Raw genomic sequence first — 8,751 nt, 5'->3', positions numbered from 1 at the left:
GACATGTGTGCTGCCCATTACATTACAAACCACAGGAGAGGGCAAATTCTCCAGCAGGATAGCGCTCCTTCCATACTTCAGCCTTCACATCAAAGCTCCTGAAAGCAAAGAAGGTCAAGGTGCTCTAGGATTGGCCAGCCCGGTCACCAGACATGAACTATATTGAGCATATTTGAGGTTATTTGAAGGTGAATACAAAGGATCTTAATGAACTCTGGGAGTCTGGAAGTCATCAAAGCTTATGATGGAGTCAGACACAATATTCATTCTGTCTCCACTGCACCGTGACTTTAAGTCACAAGACTTTTGTCTAAGCAAAGTCAGACCTCACTGTTCTAATTAAATCATTTAAAATGAAGGCATGATCAATTATTTGTTGTTCCTAAAACTTGAATAGGCGACAAGACTTTAGTCAGATATAGGGTATTGAGTTATTGAATTCTGCATTCCTACAGGCTTACAATTCAGTGAATGATTTGACTCTCAATATGTATTTTTGTATTTTGCAAAGTCAATGACATGCATGATAATGTCACAAACAAGCAGAGGTGGGTAGAGTATCCAAAATATGTACTCAAGTAAGAGTCCAAAGACTTGCGGAAATTTTTATTCAAGTAAAAAACTCGAAGTACCTTATGAAAAAATTACTCAAGTAATTAGATACTTAGTTACTTTTAATTTTATATATATATATGAGCAATATCACACTCGTAGTAGTGCGATATGGCTGTATATCGGCACTGGTGGGAGGCGTGCGTTGGTGCCCCCAACAGTGCCGATATACAGCCATATCGCATTGCTAGGAGTGTGATATTGCGTTTATACAACAGTTTGACGGCATAATTGTGTATATAAAAACAAAATCAAACATGGAGAGTCTCAAAAACCCTTTTGTTTGAGGAACTACTTTCTTCCGGATTTAAATCATAAGCTGACAGTTAAACAGTTGAGCAAGCATCTTTTAAACTTTACATCTGTAGTGTCTGCTTTTTTGCTGGCTGTATGTGGGCGGAGTAATACACAAAGGGTAAAGAGGCTGTAGGAGTTCTGATATTGCAGAATATCGCACAGCTATCAACCAATCAGATTTGAGAACCAGACAGAACTGTTTTGTGTATGTATATATATATATATATATATATATATATATATATATATATATATATATATATATGTGTGTGTGTGTGTGTGTGTGTGTGTGTGTGTGTGTTTGGAGTTTGCATGTTCTCCCTGCATTCACGTGGGTTTCCACCGGGTGCTCCAGATGAATTAGGTAGGCTAAATTGTCCGTAGTGTATGTGTGTGTATGTGTGAATGAGTGTGTGTGGATGTTTCCCAGAGATAGGAAGGGCATCCGCTGCGTAAAAACGTGCTGGATAAGTTGGCGGTTCATTCCGCTGTGGCGACCCCAGATTAATAAAGGGACTAAGCCGATAAGAAAATGAATAAATGAATGAATGATTTATATATATATATATATATATATATATGTATATATATATATATATATATATATATATATATATATATATATATATATATACATACATACATACATACACACACACACACACACACACACACACACACACACACACACACACATATAGTTTTTTTTCAAAATTATTCGCCCTTCTGTGATTTTTTTTTCTTCTTTTTTAAATATTTCCCAAATGATGCATAACATATTCAGGTAGTGTGTCTGATAATATTTTTTTCTTCTGAAGAAAGTCTTATTTGTTTGACTTCGGCTAGAATAAAAGCCGTTTATAATTGTTTTAAACCCATTTTAGGGTCAATATTATTACCATTCTTCTACAGTTTTCTTTTCTTTTTTGACCACAGACTAAATCATCCCGTCAGCAGCCACAGTTAATTTTTTTTTTCATCTTAAAAATGTCATGTTTAATTTAATGTGCTGTTTGCCATTTCTGTTTTGCAGATTGTTAGTGAAAATTTACGATTATATTATCAGTGATATAAATCAAAATTCTGTTTTCAGAAGTACAAAAACAGAGCGGGCTGCCAGAATTGAAACGGTGATGGTGAATATCCAGTCCTGTGGTGAACATTTGTGACATTTGTTACGCCGCCTCTTAAAGTCTGCCTGCCCCCCTACAGAAAGCAGGCGGGTTATCACACCACTAACATTTATTTAACCTTTTTCTCCTGTGGTGAGCCAAAGAGGAGGGTGCACCAGAGGCTGGCCTCTCTTCCTGGACACATTAACATATTTTCTGACCATTACGCTACAGTCCCTCGAAAACAACCACAAACTGATTCACGTGAGTAAGCAAAATCCACATTACTCAATCCAGAATTGTGCGTATAATTTCTTTAAACTGGAATGATATACAGTAAATGTACAACAAATTATCAAATTACAGCAAACTAAATTCATAATTGTGATTGGAAGCGTGATTTATTCCATTGCTGCGATTAATTATAATTCAGGGACCAAGTCGAAGGAAAGTTAGCGAATCTATTATTAAATTTAAAAAATGTGATATAGGGAACATTTAAATCTGTAACTAATTGTCATTTACATTTAGCAGACGTTTTTTTAGAGGTCACCTGGAAGCACCCGGAGGAACCCACGCGAAGGCACGGAGAACATGCAAACTCCACACAGAAACGCCAACTGAGACGAGGTTCGAACCAGCGACCCTGCAACCTTCTTGCTGTGAGGTGACAGCACTACCTACTGCGCCACTGCCTCGCCATTACACAATTTATTACAGAAAAAAATAGTGATGAGATCTGTCCTCTGAACGCTCGGTTTGGCCTGTGCGGACTTCGAAAGACTAACCTTCAAAGGACGCCTCTGAAATGAGACACAACTATAGTTGACATTTTCCACCATTTTGTGATTTAGCTCAACATGCTAATATCAAGCTAAACAGAAAACAAAAATGTATGCATTTGTATTAGTGTTTTAGTTAGAAGTATCGGAATAACAGAGTTGACAAATGATTAATCTACTATTGATGCTTGCTAAACATTTATCACAAATGTGAGAAAGTTAGAAAATAATAACGACACGACGCAATGCCTTCCAGAGTTTCCCTCCAGAGGAAGTGTCATCACTTGGGCTGCGTCCGAAACCGCATTCTTCCATACTATATAGTGCGCTAAAATCAGTATGCGAGCCGAGTAGTATGTCCGAATTCATAGAATTGGAAAATCAGTATGCGAGAAGGACCGGGATGACTTACTACTTCCGGCGAGATTCTGGAGTGTAAATCCCATGCACGCTGCGCTATCCCATAATGCCCCCTGAGCGAATTCATGAATGGGAGTTAAGCGACGCAATTGAGGCAGGTAGGTCACATGACTATGACAAAATGGCGGATGTAGTATGTCCGAATTCCATTCATACTTTTAACGTTCATACTGTATAGAATGTACTTTTCAAATGGCCGAGTATACAATTAAAATAAAATGCAGTACCTACTGAGCAGTAGACGGTTTTGTACGCAGCCTTGGTGCTAGTCACATGTTTTTTCCTAACGGGGCTTTAAAAGCTTTTTATAACTGATGTAACAGAGTTGTCCAGAACATAGGGACAGACACAAAAATAATATTTATAAAAACTAAAATTTTAAATAATACAAAAAGTAGATGTTTGTTAATTTAGTAACACACACACACAAAGAAAATTGTACACTACCTGACAAAAGTCTTGTCACCTTTCCAAGTTTTAGGAACAACAGATAATAACTGGACTTCTAGTTGATCATTTGGTATCAGAAGTGGCTTATATGAAAGGCAAAGGCCTCTAGAAGACGATTATTTTGCCAAAATATAATATGATATTGAATATAAATATATTATATTAATTATATAATAAATATATAATATTAAATTACATAAAATAAATAAAAGGACAAATTCTGGACGTTTCGTTCAAACTACCTGAACCCTTACTGGCTACAGGCATAATATTTACAAATTACATGAAGTTGGCCAGACAAAACATGAAATATTTTGTGTTCATATTGTCAGCCATTAAATACAAGTCAAAGTAAATTTAAAAATCACTACTTTCTTTGTTTATTTGCGTTTTCCATACTGTCCCAACTTGGGGTTTGGGGTTGCCTTACTGCAAGGTATATGTAGGCCCACAAGGAATCTGCGCGCGCACTGCAAAAAATGTTTTTCTTACTTAGATTTGTTGTCTTGTTTCTAGTCCAAATATCTAAAAATTCTTATATCAAGAAACATTTTCTAGGCAAGCAAAATATATTGTCTTGTTTTCAGAAATAATATCCCAATATTAAGGGAGTTTTTTCTTGAAACAAGCAAAATAATCTGCCAATGGGGTAAGCAAATTAATCTTGTTTTTCCTAATATTTTCTGTCTTAGTAGATATATTATATAAGAGACTTACTTTTTTTTACCACATAAAGTGAATCTAATTGGATTTGCATTTTAAACATTAAATAAAAGTAAAAAAGGTATTATATTTCCCATATTAAAGTTTTAGTTATGATACTCCCAAAATCATTCCACAGAAATCCGCAGATTTTTACCAAAATTTTCCGCAGAAATAGCAAAAAACATCCGCAGATTCCATCTGGCCCTAGGTATATGTTATTCAGACAGGTGCTTTTGGAAGGTTGCTAGTAGGAGAAATGACGTTCATAAAGCTTATATTGGCAAAACTAAGTCTTTTTTTCCACAGGAAAGTCTCTCTTCGCCCATCACACTTGCTGAACCTTTACTGAAAGTGTGAGACTTTTACTGAAAAGTAACCGGGAGCATAAGTCAACAACTCTTCTCTGTGCTCAGTGAGTAAGCGCAAGTAATGATAATAAACATAATGGTCCGAGATTGATGGTGGATGGCCCTGACCTTGAGCACGTACAGCTTGGGCACTGGCCATGCCCACGGCAGGCGCTGTTCCTTCTGAAAAATTCCCACATTTTACCCTTCATGGCGGAGGAAGAAATGACAGACATCATTTCCCCCTGCGATCAAGCACTGTCGATGGACACGGTTTGATGCAATCTGCTACTCGGCACAAAATAATTGAACGTGCTGAAAATTGGGAACTATTTCTAGGTATTTCCTCTCTTTAAAGTTCAGGGCAGATTAGCCTAATTAAGGAGGGGAAAACAGGAAATTTTAAAGTCCAGTGGGTAATTAATAGGCAGCCTTGGCCAAGAGGTCTGCATGGTCACTCTCAGTAAGGATCCAGGAAAAGGCTGTATTTTTGGTCTTGGGATAAAAACAAAACGAAATGTTGCTGCTAAAGCAAGCATCTGAAAATCTTCAAAACAGAAGCCTTACAGAAAATGTAAAACACTCATGCCTGTGTCTTAAAATTAAAAGATTTACCCCTGCGGGGCACCTATTTTACCCCTTTTTCAAGATTTACGATTTATTGTGTCTTCAGAATGTGTCTGTAAAGTTGCAGCTATAAACACACATCAGATTATTTATTATAGCTTTCAGAACATTAGGATGTTCTGCTTTGAACACATTGTAGCTGTTTTTATTGCCTGTACCTTTAAAACGAGTTATTCCAGGCTACCATTCCCATGTGTCTGACAGAGTGTGAATCAATCTCTGCTTCTTTTGCGTCAGATCATCAGCACAGACATGAAGGAAGCAGATCTCAGTAACGTTTGTGAGAAATACTACAGTAAGAACTTTCCCAATGATTATTTGATGTATTTGTTGTGGAGTTACAATGATGAGTCACACACAATGTTGCTACAAAGTTCACGCACTGTTTTTTGCATCCAATATATATATATATATATATATATATATATATATATATATATATATATATATACACAGCAAATTCATCTGAGTTAAATTCTCGGTGTTGAAGCATTTCAGAGTAAAGTGTTGACGTTAAAGAGTTAGATTTTGATAAATGAATATAATAAGAGTTAGAATTGATTTTATTCAATGCGAAATCAAGGAGTTATCTTTTCAACACTTGGTGGTGTTATTTCCAACATCCGGGAATTCATGCAGCCCCAGTCACTGAAGAATTTTCCAGACGCCATTTTCCATCTGAGGTTTAGAACAGCAACTGGTGAGTCAAACTACCTAAATTAAGGTATTTTACTGACTTTCTTTAATGAAATACAGTTGTAAACATATTGTTAAGTTAATAACTTTAGAATGGAGTGACAATTTTAATCTTCTGCGGTTCATTCATGGTCGTTTGTGTATCTAGCTTAACTGCATTACTATTGACTTCTTTTCAAGAATGTTTTTATATATGCTCACGCATACATAGTGCATAAAAACATCAAATGTACATGTTCAACACATTTCTGTCACGCTTAATGCCATTTTGTGCGTTGTTACCCATCTGTAAAATAAAATCGACACTTCTCCTTTAATTCGAAGCAAACTAGCGAGGGAATCCCCGGAGCAGCCTAGCCTACTCTGCCCGGATGCTAACGGCAACACAGGACGGTTTCCATACGCTCTGGAGAGTTTCTAAAACATGTCTGGTGAGTAAATGAACATATGCTTACTTGTAAAAGGCTTCCTGACTAAAACATATGATTGTTTGTTATTCGTGTACGTTAATTTGGTTATTTTAAACACCGCGGCCCTTTTAAACTGGTTCATTCGTGGCCGTCCATATAACGTACCGTTAGTTCTTAGACTCGCGTGATAACCTACGCTTGAATAATATTAAGCGTTGACAACCATTAAAGTCGGAATGTTAACATTAATGTCTTTAAATGACCGCGTTTGCACTTTCTCAGACATTTAAGGTTACTCTCCCGGAAGTTGCGGGACTAACGTTAACGTTATCCCGCAAATGCACAGAGACTCCCAGATGCCCAAGTAACTTAGATGCCCGCAAATGAATGATAATCTCCCGGAAATCGCGCGTCTCCCGCCCGGTCATTAAACACTTTGCACACCCCTCTCCACCGCATCCCTCCCAGCTCTTCAGGTACGTCGCGCGCAAGTCACCCCCACCGCTCTTCAGGTACGTCGTGCGCAAGTCACCCCCACCGCTCTTTAGGTACGTCGCGCGCACCTCATCCCGTTGCTCTTCAGGTTCTCATCTCTCCCGCTACCTTCCGCAAATCAACTCTGTATCCCCCGAAAATTACTTTTTCCAACTCGGGATGTCTGACGTTAGTAAGTTAGGCTATTTATGTAGTCAGGAACATCTTAGTCAAGCTTTTTCTCCCGCATGATATTGTGCTTAAAACTATAGGCTAAACTTAGCAAGTACTGTACACAACATTTCCGTTTTATGAAAGACAATTTAGTGCGTTGTAAACAGCCACCTGTCTGTAAAATTAATCAACTGATTCATATTTGAGCAGCCTAATGATGATACAGGTTTGATTTGTAGATTTATTATCAATAATCAACATCTGAATCAAAAGATATGTGAAAAAGTGTGAGGCATACTTTGTGATGTTCATCTCTCCTTTTTATCTGAAGGTTATGCATATGTGTTAGATACTAATGTTTTGTTGTTTTTTTAACAGCCACAGTTCTCTATACAATAACACAAGACCCTGTGACGGTGGCTGATTAGAGACGGATGGTGTATTTCCAGAGTTGGTGAAATGACCAAGCACACCTTCTTGGTCATATGTGGTGATAATAATGAAGGTATGTTTGATAAAGTTCTGTATTTGTTCAACATAAGCTGAGAGGGTATTAGAGCATTAAAGAATAACAAATGACATGAAGGTGATAGGTTTTGTATTGTGGGTGAATTGTTACTTAAATAATGTTTTGCTCTTTACTTTACACTTCTGCTTATCCTAATATTTTAGGTTATATTTGGACCTGAAACATCTGCTAGACTCCAGTAAAGGTGGCGTCAATACTGGACCTGAAAGGGCCTAACAAGTTGAATCTGGTAAAGAAACATGCACGCGCGCACGCACGCACACACTTACAGAAAACTGTTGTTTATGAAGTTTATGAATATTTTTTACACTGTGGCCATTATTTTGGGGAAGTCAGCATCACTAAATGATATAAAAGATTTTAAGCTCCTCTAAATTTTGCTCCAAGTGTTGTGTTAAATTCAGGATTCTGGACAGACAGCTGCCTGTTTTTCCAGTTCTAGTCATAGTGGTTAACCTAATTGTTTTTGGAGATCCAACAGTGATATATGTGTTTTTTCTACTTTTCCATATCCTGTCACCTCAACCAGCTGGGAGAGTCAAGTTGTGGATCATCATGAAGATTTTCAAAAGGTGAGTTTAGATTTCTTGAATGTTTTATTTACTTTAAATGTTCTTTTAAATATATCATAGAATTTGATTGCAATTTGTTTTTTAAACATTTTTCTTAGTCATGCTGGAGTCTTGAAGAGTTCTTAGATGAGCATCACCCTATATCTGTGCATCAGGAACCACCAGACGAGTGATCAGCAGCTGCTACATCGTCATGGATAAAAAGGTCATCCTGTGGCTGGGAAGCACTTCATTCACAGGACATGCTTGATGAGATTTCCTTGCTCCAGTTTGTTTTCACACAAGTTTACAGCATTTATACCTTCATTTAAACTGCTGTGTTTGATATGGAGGACCAAGGAAACACCCGAAGTGAAAGATTTGCACGCCAAGTTTAAAATGTAATTTCACAAGAAAACTATGAGTTCAGAAGTAAACTATGAGTGACGCTATATTGAACTTTCAAATTGCTCTGATAACACATCAAGTTTGGACCAAAGGACTGAAGCAGCCTTTTTGAGCACTGGTCATACATATTGATACTGTCTGTACTAATAAAACATTT

At 37.2% G+C, this 8,751-nt stretch overlaps 1 long non-coding RNA gene across 2 annotated transcripts in view; it reads left to right on the top strand.

The window, feature by feature from the left end:
- The first annotated feature begins 6,005 nt into the window (after positions 1-6,005).
- The window catches only part of LOC137487664 (uncharacterized), a 2,837-nt gene continuing 91 nt past the window's right edge, over positions 6,006-8,751 (top strand). Inside the window, exons 1-6 of one of the 2 annotated variants that reach the window (XR_015478148.2) lie at positions 6,006-6,052; positions 6,373-6,479; positions 7,485-7,611; positions 7,779-7,864; positions 8,165-8,207; positions 8,306-8,751. The exon at positions 8,306-8,751 is cut by the window's right edge and continues 91 nt beyond it. This is a non-coding gene — a long non-coding RNA (uncharacterized LOC137487664). The remainder of the gene's footprint in view (positions 6,053-6,372; positions 6,480-7,484; positions 7,612-7,778; positions 7,865-8,164; positions 8,208-8,305) is intronic. The other variant, XR_015478149.2, reaches the window with a different exon arrangement.

This window comes from Danio rerio, chromosome 2 (assembly GCF_052040795.2).
Source record: "Danio rerio strain M-AB ecotype USA chromosome 2, GRCz13ab, whole genome shotgun sequence".
Classification (NCBI taxonomy): domain Eukaryota; kingdom Metazoa; phylum Chordata; class Actinopteri; order Cypriniformes; family Danionidae; genus Danio; species Danio rerio.
Note: the sequence above shows the minus strand (reverse complement) of the source record. Positions and strands in the feature narration are given on the sequence as shown.